Genomic DNA, 9,415 nt, shown 5'->3' on the forward strand with positions numbered 1-9,415 from the left:
TCTGTAACGTATTCCCTTACGTTACTCAATGACAGTAACGTATTCTGAATACTTTGGATTACTTAATATATTGTGGCGAGTTCAGACAAGGAGGAGACGGAGGTATCGTTTGGTCTTGCTTCCCGTGAGCTAGCCAGGGAGCACAGCCGTTTATTACATTTGCAGAAGAACACACTGCCACTAGCTAACTGCTCAGCGCGGCAACCACAACACACATAGGGCGCCCTCTGACCCCGGAAGGACACACCGTCGCAGCGAGAGGGCGTCACCCGTCACCATTGCAACATACACAAAACATAACTGTACAAGCAGAACCCCGAACAGCCCTGACCCGCTACAATATTATCATGCTTTTTACAACAACGTGAATGTACTATTGCTGTGTGATTTATTACTATTACTGAAGGTCCGCGGCTCCGAACTGTAGTAAAGGGACCTCTGACTAATGCTGGGCTTACACTGTGGGATTTTTGGCCCATTTTGAGCCGATTTTTGAGTCGTGCGATCGGCCCGATTTTGGCCTTCATCGTGCTTCGTGTAGTATACGTGGGGTAACGAGAAGCGATTGACACCTCACGACCAGCTCCCGATCATCAATCGCTTGGTCGTGAGGGTGTCACCGCAGTTTGCCACACTGCGCACGCGCAAACACAAATGTCAGCGAAAAAGACGGCGTAGCACGGCAGTGCAGCGTGTGATCTGGACACAAGCGATGGAGGCACAACCTGTAGAACCATCCGAGCCCTTTCGATGTGGCCTCACAAAATTATCACGACCACAACAACCGTGAAAATAGTTGGATCGACACTGCTGCTCAATCACAGCTGCCTGACCAATGTTTTTCATTAGCAATTTAGCAAAGTTGATGGTGGTGGTGTGTCTGTGTGAGTGAAAGACGGAGAGGGAGAGCGAGCGACAGAATTTCTGTTATAACCTTCATTTTTATGGACGCACAGTGTGAGCACTCAGGTCGCATCAGAGCGTCGGGCCGTATAGTGTGAGACCTGCATCGTGACCTATGAACTTCTAACCCCTGCGAGTCAATCGTACAGTTTGAGCAGGAGCTGAATCGCGCGACTGAAAAAATCGCACAGTGTAAGCCCAGCATAATACGGCGGGGTCCCTGTCGGCTGGTAGCCGAAAAATAGCTCTACTTTGTTGTGTGGGTCAACTTTTCTTGCGACAGACAGAGAGAGGCGTTGAAAGGCTGCTCCAACGGAACTTGTTGTTTTCGGAGGAAAACACGAACACAGTGTACAGTCGAGTCTTAATAGCTTACTTACAACTGGGCTCGTCAGGCACTCTTCTTGGCTGCAGTGGTTATTATTATATTTACATGCTTCCAGCTCCCGTTTTTGCTCGATGACTGCTCGTACCTTTCCACTCCCCTTTTTCTCCCTCCTAGCGCTCACAGACACATAACGTGCATGCCAGTCCATTCTCCCAGCAGCACGGACTACACTGCCCATGAGGCTACATTCTTTAGAGCTATGCTTGTAGCATTCTGCCTGTTAGCTTAGCACAACAACAACAACGAAAAGGCGCTCTCTCACCCAGGAAACACACAGTCGCAGAGAGAGCGCGTCACCCTGTAACCATGGCAACCGTAACGCTGCCGCCTGGAACAAAAGAACGTAGCTGTCAAACAAAACCCAAACAGTCCTGACCCGCGACAATTTGAAACAGGAAAGTACCCCAGTGTATTCCATTTATTTCAACAAAGTAACTGTATTCTGAATACCACCTTTTTAAACGATAACTGTAACGGAATACAGTTACTCATATTTTGTATTCTAAATACGTAACGGCGGTACATGTATTCCGTTACTCCCCAACACTGTGCACAATATTCCATGACATTACCCTTTTGCTGATGAGATGATCGATGTTCCGGGCGCACCTCATCAGAGCATGGAAAAATAGCTCATTCGTGTTATTTACACTTACCTACCTACATCTTTATGATGATAATTAGAATGCCTGTCACGATAAGCTGAAGCCTTAGCTGTAGCTAACGTCATCAATGTGTTTGCATCGACTTATTTGTGTCCAGATTTGAGTCTGGGTCAGTTCTTTGAGGAAATCAACAGGATAGCCACACATTAACAAATATGACTACATAAATGACGTGTTTGCCTGCAGACTTGTACACTGCATGCGTCTTTCATTATCATTTACTCAGAAATAATCACTGTCATTTTAGTGGAGTCATTACACCCAATGAGGCAAATTTCATTGGCTGGCTAGGCTCCATTTAGCTTGAATTGGGTCCCATAAACATATAACTCCTCTCTCCTGTTTACAGGGCTTTATTTAATTCTGCATTCCCAGCCCTTCCTGACTGTGGCTCAGTGTCCCTTTGTGATGTCAAATGATAATACTGTTTACTGCTTCGTGAACTGAAAACCCTCTAGATAATGAGACATACCAACATGGGTCATCTGCTGCAACAACATCCCTTTGAATTTTATGCTTGTGTATCCATGGAAACAACACTCCACAGTCTCTTAAGCTCTTTTTGTTTTTTACTTACATGGTACATCGATTTTTGGCCAGCCTTGTGTTAGCCTGGGTGTCAAAGTGTGTGCAGTGTGATAATCATGTGTGACTTTTTTTTTTTAACACATTCCACATACACACACATTCCCAGATAGTGTTTTCCAGAAAGCCTAATGGAAGAGCTGCCAATATCTCATCTTTTTCTGACAGATGTGTCAACATGTCAGTCTGTCCTGTCGTTGATAAGAGCTGTCACTGAGGGGAGATAGGAAACATGGTAGGAAGCCTGGTAAGATTTCCAATAGGTAGAGAAATTAGCTTCTACTCCTCGATGTCCTTTTCTCAATCCCTGGGCATTAAACACTGAAGTATTGGCAAAGCCAATGGCATCTCACAAATACAAGGTGCCCTTTGGGATCAGTGCTAAGATGCCTTAGGTTTATAGCAACAGTGAGATGAGCCTATCACTCTCAACTTATCCATATGGACACTTGTAAACAATCCCTTGGTGTCAAGTTCACAGAGTAAGCATCATTTTTCACTGTCACAGATTAATGTATTAGATTTAGGACCTCTTTCCTTAAAACAGCCAAGTGTTTTTTCAAGTCCTTAGATCTAACCAAGCACTGGTAGTAAAAAGAATGTAAAAGAAAAGGTCAAAAAACAAAGGTTTCAGACTAGACCGGGGTTGGGCAATTCCAGTCCTCGAGGGCCGGTGTCCTGCAGGTTTTAGATCTCACCTTGGGTCAACACACCTGAATCACATGATTAGTTCATTACCAGGCCTCTGGAGAACTTCAGGACATGTTGAGGAGCTAATTTATCCATTTAAATCAGCTGTGTTGGTTCAAGGACACATCTAAAACCTGCAGGGACACCGGCCCTCGAGGCCCGGAGTTGCCCTCCTAACATTTATACTTGGGGGGAAAAGTGGTTGGAGGCAGAAATTATTGCAACCATGTGCTATGAATTTGCGATGTTGTTGCCTTTGAAATGATTGCGTCAAAGACAGGCACCGGGAACAGAAATTCACATTAACTTCTTCAGAGTCCAACCTGAACCTCATAGATTAGAAACAGAACTTCAGAAATTGCTCTGCAAATAGTGACGTAGTTGCTTCAGGATGGTAATTTAAGTGAAAAATGAGATAGTTTTATCTCCGAATATAACCAGAATAGAGCCACTTGGCAGCCAGTTCAGTCAAGTCTCCTCTTCCAAAGAGAGGCATCCCAGACGAGGTCAGCTTATCAGTGCAGACTGACTCAGACTAATCGCAACATGTTGAAAATTTGTCTGTATTTATAAATCAGATATGTTATTGACAGACCTTCATCAGTCTGTCTGAGAGGGATTTTAGTCAGACTGCAAATGAGACAGGTTTGAGACGGGATGCCTCCCAGCGGACACCCAAAGGCTGAGCGAGCAACACCCTAACCACTGCACAACCAGATCGAGGGTCAGCACTATTTTAACAGTTTACTAAATATTTACAATCACAAAAAAAATCTTTAGTTCAGTCACTGGACCAATTTTTCTTAGTTGCAAGATGTAACTATTTTTACTCCAGTGTGACTGAACCAGAGCCCAGTGACTATATTATATTGATGAATAAAATATCCAATTGTTAGTAATTTCTTTCACTTCTGTTGCAATTTCTGCATAGGATTTTTTAGTTATTTATGAGCTATGAATATGAAGAAGAACCATTACTGATATCCCTGTATTTGAAATGTTTGCAGTTAAAACACAAACATCATTTAATTCCAGCATATTCCACTTACCGTACAATCTGAGCAAAAACACTGTGTTTTTATTTCTTTTCCTATTTGTCTTGATATGTTTGAGCTAAATTTTCAGAAATGATGTTCCACCTTTACAAAATGATGCTAGTCTTTTTTCAAGTTTTTCATTTTCAAGTTTCAAGTTTTTACATTAGTGACCCAAAAGGGATCATCAAATTACAGTGATTCATTGGGAGAGGGCATACAAGATACTTTAGATGGAGTTGTGTCTGTGAGCATATTAAAATATATTTATAAAGATTAATAGCTGTGACTTTTTATTATTTCAGTCCACTGTAATTGTCATCCATTTGTTCATCTTATTTTGTTCACAATGTGCGTTAAAAGATAAAGATATCAAAGATAAACACAAATGCACTGCACACATTCAATTACTTAAACTTTATTTCTACTGGACCTTTAGCACACAGACATGTGTGCATTTAGCACACATGCCTGTTCTGGCTCTGATACAAAATGTGCTGCTGTTTACTCTGTGTGATGCTGGCCAAAAAGCTTTTTTCTTTTACTATTTTGTCTTGGATTACAGACCAAAGCCATCAGCTACAATTGTTAGGTGAGCAGTCATTTCATACAAAGCAGCCATTACATGTTTTTTTCTCAGGGACAGAAACAAAAAAAAGAAAAGAAAAAGCAGTCAGCGAGCACTCAGAAAACAAAATACAGACCAAAAAAAGACATATTTCTGCAAGGCCTAATAGAGTGTTCCTGTCTTGTACCTCACAGTCATCCCTATATGAACAAACAGCAACCCTTTTCAGTAGATAAACACAGACATACACAGAGACACGCAGACGTACTGTGTTCCAGGAAAACTGCTTCGGGGAATCTCTCCTAATCACCTACACAGCCAAGCTGAAGTGATGAGGGTAATAAACCCCAAAGGATGGTGACTCATTTTATCGATGAGTGTATACACACATACAGACACACATACAGACGACAAACATCACTCTTTCTTCCTGCTGATATTTAATCAGAATATTCCAGCTCACTTATCCAAACCAGTTCAGTCGTATGGGTGCCGGGGATTTCCTTTAATGTCCCTGAATGCATGCTTATACTTTCACCAATAACAAACATCATTATTCCTGAAACAAATGGCAGCATTAATGTCCTGGGAATAAGATGTTTCATAACATCTTATTAGATTTAATAATGTTAAGGTTCAAATCTCTGAAGGGGGAATCAAAATCAAGATCCTGTTGATAGTGAAAGGTTTCTTTGAGTCTCGGCAAAACTCTTAGTCGTATTTTCAAAAAAAACAAAACATGTGAGTCAGACAAAGATAATTTATCAGAAACTTTGCGACTCAAAGATAAGGAGGGGATAAGTCTGTGGTGGAAAAGTGATTGCAGTAGAGGAAACCACCTCTGATAAGAGAGACTTTTTAAGATAAGACAGATCAAAGTAATATAAATCTAATGCACAAAACTGTGAAAAAGCTTTACAGCCACTGAAATTATACTGAGTGTATTCTGATGTTAACTATTAATCTATTAGGCTGAAAAGTATAGTAAAGAGAATGCTATACCAAAGTTCAGTGTAATCAATTTTACCTTTAGAGCATCACTTATTCTCACTGGCACATTTGTTTGTTTTTTAATATTTTGCAAATTGCCTCAATCTCTCTGCTGATTTTGATCATCTCTTGATTTTCTCATTTTCCACGAGCCCAGACTGACTTCTTGATTTGAGATCAAGGCAGCAAGGTTCCTGCTCCCCTTTTGTTCTTCTTTCCACTTAAGACAGGTGAACTGGTGTGTTTGTAATCATTATTTTACTACAACATAAATTTTATGATCAATAAAAGCAGTCTCAAAAACCGAGACCGCTCTTTGTCAGTGACTGCCTGTTAACAACTTTCCTAGGGGCCTCGCTCATTGTTGAGTTTACTAATATTTACAATTTATACAAGATCATTCAAGTTGGCGGGACTCTTGCTCTTAGTAAAGTCAACACAAATAGTCACAAGCTGTAAAAATTCAAAAAGATATCCAATCATCTGCTTATAGTTTATTATCTGAAAGTCAGAAATAAATATAAACCCTGCAACAACAAAAAAAGATGAATAGACACTGAATGGCTGATGTTTTCCAGCATTCGACAACCCAGAAAATCACCCAAAAATTAATTATCTTGCATGGGTCATGCTGACATCTTGGACAATGCATGGACTTAAAGTTTATAAAACAAAGCTATAGGTTATGTAGATCTATATTCTTTACTAGTGACACTGGAACAAAGTGACCCATGTAGTCTATTTTTTAAATTTTGTATTTCCACAAGTTAAACAAGATCTATAACAATTTCATGCCGGTGTTCTGACAAACATCCTACTTTGGCAAAATGTCCTACTGTAAGTAGTTTATGCACATTTCTGTTGTCACAGAGTAATTCCAGCACAAATGTAAGTAGGTAGGACGGTTTGCCACATAACTTTGCCCATCAGAGTATGCTTGTAGCTCACATTCATAAAGCCAGGATGGTTTGCCATTTCATTTTACCCATCAGAGTATGTTTGTAGGTAACATTCACAAAGGTAGCATGGTTTGGCACGTAATTTTACCTGTCAGAGTATGTTTCTAGCTCTTATTAACAAAGGTAGGATGATTTGCCACTGAATTCTCACTGTAAAATTATGCTTCTAGCTCATATTCACAAAGGTAGGACGATTTGCCACTTAATTATAGCTGTTAAAGTATGCTTGTACGTCACATTTACAAAGGTAGGACGGTTTGGCACTTAATTTTACCCATCAGTGTATGTTTGTAGCTTGTATTCACAAAGGTAGGACGGTTCGCCACTGAATTTCGTGTTGTGCGCATGTGTAGAAACAACGGGTAGGATGGTTTGTCAGGTAGGATGGATTCCCAGAACACCGGCACCAATCATAGTGAAGCTATAGTGAGTAAACACTTAGTTTAGCTTGAAAAAGCAATGTTCCTGGCTGCTCCATATTTACTATACAAACTAAGTGAAAGGCCTAAGTATATTTCCAAAGTTATCACACTTTTTCCACAAACATATTACTGAGTATCAGTCACAAAAAACATAATCATTTCAATTCCTTTTAAAGAGATTTCTCTTTGATATTTTAATGACATGTTTTCAGCATTTTAGTTTAAATTAGAGATGGCACGATACCACTTTTTTATGTCCGATACCGATACCGATATCATAAATTTGGATATCTGCCGATACCGATATGAATCCGATATAATGTTTTTTAATCAACAAAACTGCTTTTTAAATATCTTGCTGCATTTTGTATAAGTTCATACTCAAGTTTAAAACAACAACTACACTAAAGCTATTCTGTTATACCTGTATGCAAAAAAAAATATTTCATAGTTCAGCAATACTGATCAATCTAATAAACTTAAACCTACACCATCCTCCCTATTCTGGTATTTTAAAGAGTACTTAGCATAAATATTAAGCAACCTAACTAATAGGGTTCCAACTCCCAGCAACAACAAAAATAAATAAATAAAAAATAGGGAACCACCCCTCACGCGCCACCTCATGATGCTTAATCGACGTAATCAACCTTAATTTGATGCAGTGTGAAAAAAAAAAATGCACAGAAATCAATTATTTTTCAAGAAATATTAAATAGATTCAACATCTTTCTTCAACAAAATTGCAGACTGCACAGATGGTACCTTCCCAAAGGAAAAAGTACTATAGCTTACTAGGGTATATATATTAGACTTAATAGTTACTATATACAGTAATTGACTTCTATTCATTTTACATCAAATTAAAACTTTGGGTGTCAGATAATTATTTATTAAAAGCTAGACATTTTAAATGAGAATAAGAAAGAAAAGTATGTCTTTGTGCCCCCTTTTCCCTGTTAATGCCCTATCGGCCCCCCTGGCTAAACTTTGCTAGATCCGCCCCTGCACAGTTACCAGCGTCAGCTATGTAGAAAAAGATCCTCGAGTAGAAAGTAATATTAAATACATTCTAACAACAGCTGATCAAGCTTAAACGTGCTGCTGTTGTTCAGCCGCTGGTTTCCTCTTTCTGGTGCAAAGTGGGCCAAAAGCAAACTAGAGACACGGACTCGCGACAGAAAAGCCGATCAGCTGATCGTTAAGCAGTTTCATCATTGAAGTAGCAGCAAGAAGAGGCAGTCGCTTGTTAAGCTTAAGGCAGGAATGCTTTACAAACATTCAGAGATGGACTTACACACTTGCTTTACTTCTCTCGGGATAACTTTGTCGGAGATGAAATGCTGGGTTGCTAGCGAAGCTCCACATGCTATCCAGACCACCGACGGTCTGCATGCCACAGCCGCTCTATCACGTGATGCATACTGCTCCAACGTGCTAACGTTCTGAGGTGAGTTACGGCGTGTTGCAAGTTTTGTGAGGTGCTTTCGTGATATTTAATGGATCGGATTACATTTTTTATTTTTCTCCGATATCCGATCCAGTAATTTAGGTCAGTATCGGACCGATACCGATACGTAATATCGGATCGGTCCATCTCTAGTTTAAATGAATGCTATGATACTGCTCTTTTAACCACACTGAGCCTTTTGATCAGTTAAAGTGGATGATTTGTAAATAAGCCTTTCAACTTGCTGAAGGCACTCAGCAGGAAATTAAAGCCCACTGCCTGTAATTTATTCCTCTTTTGCTCTGAGACATTCTCGTGACATGTTGAGGTTTTGTATTCATGAGCCCGACTTAAAGTTCTAATCCACATTTCTCATCTCGTTTCATGGAGATGAATTCTTAGCTTGTGAGGTCTGCACTCTTTTACTTAATAACCAAACACTTGTGTTACTAAATGCAGATGGTTGACATGGCCTGGGGTTTCTGATAGAGTTATTTTCCTTTCACTTACCTTTTGTGCTTTTCTTTCTGTTTCTGTGTTTTTTATCTACTGTGCTCTTCAGTATCTTCCCCTGGCAGTTGTTAATATGCTACATTTGTCCCTTTGTTTGTCTCCCTCTATCCTTGTCCCCCTTTTCTTTTACCTTCTGGATTTGTTTGTGTTTGTTTGCAACACTTTACCTTTGTTGGGATTATACCTAATTGGATGGTGTTTGTTTTATTCATCTGCCTCTTTCTGTTCTGGGGCTTATCTGTTATCTG

This window comes from Rhamphochromis sp. 'chilingali', assembly GCF_963969265.1.
Source record: "Rhamphochromis sp. 'chilingali' genome assembly, chromosome: 20".
Classification (NCBI taxonomy): Eukaryota; Metazoa; Chordata; class Actinopteri; order Cichliformes; family Cichlidae; genus Rhamphochromis; species Rhamphochromis sp. 'chilingali'.